The sequence below is a fragment of the Babylonia areolata genome, chromosome 24 (assembly GCF_041734735.1).
Source record: "Babylonia areolata isolate BAREFJ2019XMU chromosome 24, ASM4173473v1, whole genome shotgun sequence".
Classification (NCBI taxonomy): domain Eukaryota; kingdom Metazoa; phylum Mollusca; class Gastropoda; order Neogastropoda; family Buccinidae; genus Babylonia; species Babylonia areolata.
The window spans coordinates 12978161-12983160 of record NC_134899.1 but is presented as its reverse complement, the minus strand read 5'-3'; the positions used below and the strand labels follow the sequence as shown (position 1 = coordinate 12983160).

Here is a 5000-nt window from a genome sequence, read left to right as displayed (position 1 = left end):
CGCTTTATCTGTCTGTCTGTCTGTCTCCCTCTTTCTGTCTCTGTCCCATTCTCTGTCTTTCTCTCCCTATGTATCTCTGTCTCTGTCTGTCTCTGCCTCTCTCTCTCTCTGTGTATCACTTTTTGTGTGTTCTCTTTCTGTGTTTGTCTCCCCCCCCTGTCCCCCTCTCTCTGTCGTTTAAAGATAAGTAGAATTCTCTCTCTCTCTCTCTCTCTCTCTCTCTCTCTCTCTCTCTCTCTCTCTCTCACACACACACACACACACACACACACACACACACACACACACACTCTTTCTATCTCCCCTCTCTCTCCCTTTCTCTCTCTCTTCCCCACCCGTCTCTCTCTCTCTCTCTCTCTCTCTCTCTCTCTCTCTCTCTCACACACACACACACACACACACACTTTTTGTCTTCTATTTCTGTGTCTGCCTCCCCCTTTCCCCCTCTCTCTACCTTTCAAAGATAAGTAGAACTCTCTCTCTCTCTCTCTCCCTCTTTCTATCTCTCTTCCCTCTCCCCCCCCCCCCCCCCACACACCCCCTCTCTGTCTCTTCCTTTCTCTCTCTCTCTTCCCCCTCCCGTCTCTCTCTCTCTCTCTCTCTCTCTCTCTCTTTCACTCTCCTCCCGCCCCTCCCTCCTTCCCTCGGAAAGCAAAGCAGAACAAACTAACGCCAGTCAAGCCTCACTGACTGTGACCACACGAGCTGCAGGGGGTGGGGAGAGGTGGGGGATAGGTGGGGGGAGAGAGAGGGCGGTGGGGGGGAAGGGTATGGGTGACTGGGGTAAAAAAAAACGACGGGAGACAACTGTGACAACGACCTGGAACGCTAACGAGCCACCACCACCACCACCACCACCGACCACGGACAATGTGTGATGAACATGACTGTTGTGTTGGGAGTGGGAATCACGTCGCTCAATGGCAACCTCTCGACACGTTCTCATTATTGTAGATACTTCCTAATGGCAGATTCGAACCCCACGCGTTCGGGTGAGAAGAAACTGTCTTACCCATTTCACTATCGGGGCTCCGAGATACTTCAATAGCGCCTATTTATAATATACCTTCGGCCAGAGACCGTGACTAGCTCTCAGCGCTGTTTAGCTGAAAGCACGCAGTCACGTGCACCACAGGCTGGCGTGTCTGTTCGGGGCAGAGCCGACTGACAGCTGCCTCTTAAGGTTTCCTTACGTGTGTCATTCTGTCAGGCTTTTTCAGTCTCAAGCCCCGCCGCGGCGCGCGCGCGCACGCACAACACACACACACACACACACACACACACACACACACACACACACACACACACACACACACACACACACACACACACACACACACACACACACACATGCCTAATACAGTAGGTTTTTTCTTCATAATTTTTTTCCAGGGAAAAAAAGCAACAAAAAAACATTATGTTGCCGTGGGTTCTTTTAATACGTACACCAAGTGCACGCTGCACACGGGAATTCGGTTTATCGTCTCACCCCAATGATTCGTTTTATTCAAACAATTGTATTTGCGCTGTTCACATCACTGGAGCCGAACAGCTGATAACATTAAACGTTTCGGTGTCATGTGTCAATCCCCCCCCCCCCCCCCCCCCCCACGGTCATCCCCTCCCCTCCTCCCCCTCCTCCCCCCCCCCCCCCCCCCCTCCCTCTAACCTCGCGGTGAAAGCAGAGCTAAATCAAGACACTCAAGCCTCACTGACTATGACCACACTGAGAAGCAGCAGGGAAGCGGGAAAACCACGAAGAAGAACTGAGGCAAAAGGCAAGACAAGGAGCTTATTTCGTGTACCCCCTGGGAGCACTGAAACATTACATACATTCATCTTTTACACATATCCTGTAAATTAAAAAAAAAAAAAGTGATGTCAAAAACTAGAATTAATGGGCTCATTCGTTCAATCATCACTCAATATACACGTTGACAAGTACTATTTCACTCATAACACAAACAAACAAACAAACAAGAAATCATTTATCATAAGACAAAAAAACATTAATGAAAAGAACACTACATTTAGCAGAAACACTCTAAACCGCTGCTTCTGCACTATAGTGAACTGCTGTTGGAGGGAAAAAGGGTCACATCACACGATCGCCCTCTTGACAATCAGTTTCACACACACACACACACACACATACACAACACACACACACACACACACACACACACACACACACACACACAAATTCAATCTCACCGTTGCATTAGCACTAATTCCCACAACAACGCTAGCGGAGCCGAACATCTGATGACACTAAACGTTCCACGCTTTGCAGGATGCACAAATTAATGAATCCGGCGACAGACCACGAAGGAATCAGTTGGTGAACTGCTGTTCTTCTCTGCTGCTGTGCTTCCATAACTCTGTGTTCACAAGGGTTGAGAGAGATGAGGAAGTTCACTGTGTACCCACTCCCCCCCCACCCCCCTCCGCCTCCCCTCCCCTTCTCTCTCTCTCACACACACACACACACAACCCTGAGAAAAGAAAAGAACTGCAATGCTAACGAGCAAACACTTTCCTGTGATGAACTGTAGTTGGGTGGGGAGAGAAGAAACCCACGTCATGCGAGTCCCCCCCCCCCCCCCCCCCGCATCCAAAACCGCCACCCCTCGCACGATTCCCCATCCCTATTCCTTCGCCGATTCCCCTCCTCTACACACACACACACACACATTCACGCATGCACAGAAATGCGTGCGAAGCACATGACTGCACACACACGCACACACACACACACACACACACACACACACACACACACACACACACACACACTCCTTGCTCCCACCCACCCCCTCTATCTCTCACACACACTCTCACTGCATCTCTCTCTCTCTCTCTTTCTCTCAGCCACTGATGCGTGGAAACGGGTGTGGGAAGAGAGAAGGTTGGGGGTGGAGGCGGGCCGTGGGAGGGAGGGAGGAGGTTTATTGAACAGACTCTTCAGGGGCCAAGGACCTCAGTACACGGGCCGTGTGCATGCATGACTGCTGGAGGGGTCTGCTGCGTACATGTTTCAGTGCCAGCAGCTGTCCGTTGGAGTGGCAGTAGTCGTCATTGGTGGTGACTAATTACGATTGCTCTCTCTGTCTGTCTGTCTCTTTGTCTCTGTCTCTGTGTGTCTTTATGTACCCCCCCCCTCTCTCTCTCTCTGTGTGTGTGTGTGTGTGTGTGTGTGTGTGTGTGTTACTTCTACAACCCTTTCTTACTTTGAGATTTTTTTTCACTTTCTCTTTGCCCTGAGGTCTGCATGTAAAAACAACAACAACAAAACAAAAAAACCGCACATGCATGCTTATTCCACTTCTGCCAATAAAAAGCTCTCTCTCTCTCTGTGTCTGTCTGTCTGTCTGTCTCTCTCTCTGTCTCTGAGTCGGTGTCTCTGTCTCTGTCTGTCTCTCTCTCTTTCTCTCTCTGTCTCTCTCTCTCGCGAGCGCGCACCACATGCAATGTGAGTAAGTGAGAAGAAGAAGAAGAAGAAAAGTCACAATAAGAGCGACAGACGGACAGAGAGAGACAGACACACAGACAGCAAAAAAAAAAAAAAAAAAAAAAAAAAAAGCGAGAGACCCAAGAGACAGCAATGAGAGTCCTGACTGGTCGTGAAGGAATCAAGATGTGTGCAGCGGCGGCACAGACTCCTTGGAAAGCCCCCAAAGTGTCCACCTATAGCTCCCTACCCCCTACACACACACACACTCACACACACACAAACTCCCCCCTCCTCCCCCCCCGCCCCCCAAGCAAGAAACACTGACCAACCAGCCAGTCTGCCCACTGTCCAGTCCATTAGTGGCTTCATTGATACTGGACAGTGCCACTCTGATCTCGTCCGTTGGTGTCGGTGCGTGCGTGCTCTCTCTTTCCGCACTACTCCCCCCCCCCCTCTCTCTCTTTCCCTCTCTCCCACCCTCTCTCTCTCTTTCCCTCTCTCCCACCCTCTCTCTCTCTCCCTTTGCGCGCGCGCGCGCGCGCGTGTGTGTGTGTGTGTGTGTGTGCGTGCGTGTGTGTATGTGTGTGTGTGTGTGCGTGCGCGAGGGTGTGTGTGTGGGGGGGGGGGGGGGGGGGAGAAGAAAAAAAAGAAAGAAAAAAGGTGATGAAATCTTTTACCAGTCCCTTCTTAATCGACCAAGTGCCGAAGGTTGTGAGTTCCAATCCCCCCCCAAGGCGGCCGCCTACCCATCCCTCCGCCCCCTCCCCTCTCCCCACCCCTCCACATCACCCCCTCACCTCCCACCCCACCCACATGAAACAACACCCTCCTGTTCTGGTCGCCCCAAACTATATATATATATATTATCGGAACTTGTCCACGCGTCGCTGTCTGCTGCTGAGTGAGTTCTAGCTAGACCAGTAGGAGCCAGCAGACGGATCCAGCCTCACCCCTACCCGTCCCTCCCTTTATTAATCCCCCGATGGGTGCTTGCCTGTGTCAGCCCCAAATCACCAACACACAGCCAGAGCTTGCTTCCCAGCGCTAGTCAGTCTCCATCCAACCCGGCCTCAAGGCAACTACCTAATCGAGGAAAAGGATAATACAACCACAGACAGGGGGAAAAAAACCAACCAAACAAAAATAAAACACCAAAAAAACCACAACAAGAACATCAAAAAAACATCAAAAACAACAGGAGGGGGTGGTGGGTGGGAGAAAAAAAAAGATAAACCCGGCCAAAACGGAACTAAAAAACAAAACCCCCAAAACGACCCCCCACCCCCACCCCAAGCCCCGCGCCCCTCAAACCTTCCTACACACACACACACACACACACACACACACACACACACACACACACACACACATAAAGACAGAGACAGAGGCAGAGAGAGAGAGAGAAGAGGAAGAAGAAGAAGAAGAAGAAGAAGAAGATGGTGGAGGAGGAGAAGAAAGAAAGAAAGAAAGAAAAATAAACAACAAAAAACTGATTAAAACGACTGACCGACAAGACCCAGCCGCCTCGCTTAATTAGTAGGCTAGC

General features: G+C 50.7%; 1 protein-coding gene across 2 annotated transcripts in view; it reads right to left on the bottom strand.

Annotated features, from left to right (window-relative positions):
- LOC143298926 (protocadherin-1-like) overlaps window positions 1-5000 on the bottom strand; it is a 358571-nt gene that overhangs the window by 88521 nt on the left and 265050 nt on the right. The gene's annotated exons all lie outside the window — the stretch shown is intronic.